Consider the following 540-nt stretch of genomic DNA (forward strand, 5'->3'; position numbering starts at 1 on the left):
AATTTAATGCCCGATTAACCAATAGCAACCCAATACATTAATATAATACACTACTATTATTTGAATCTGAAACAATAAACATTTTTTATTACTTAGTTAATTTTTTTCTGGACAGATGGCACCACTATTGTATTTTTGACATCCCTATTTCCTACTTTTCTGGTCAATTTTCCTAAACATTTTTTTCGTAAAAATCTTCTCCTGGCGGTTACAAACATCTTAAAAAATTTGGGCCAAATCGAACCCACTGTTCTCGATTGATGAGGTAACACGTACATTTTTCATGCTCTGTTTTCATATATTATATAGATATTATACGCACTTCATATATTTTATTAGTACCTATTTACACTTATTTTAGTGTAGTTTAAGCCATAGATACCCGGGGCTGGATTGGCCAAATTCGGCACACCTAGTTTTTCGTACTTTACCTGCCCACATATAAACTGGTGGCTCTTGGGTACGTTCTTATTCCGTTCATAGTTTTTAGGGTTCCGTACGGTAAAACGGGACCCTATTACTAAGGCTCCGCTGTCCGTC

Source organism: Acyrthosiphon pisum, chromosome A1 (genome assembly GCF_005508785.2).
Source record: "Acyrthosiphon pisum isolate AL4f chromosome A1, pea_aphid_22Mar2018_4r6ur, whole genome shotgun sequence".
Lineage (NCBI taxonomy): Eukaryota > Metazoa > Arthropoda > Insecta > Hemiptera > Aphididae > Acyrthosiphon > Acyrthosiphon pisum.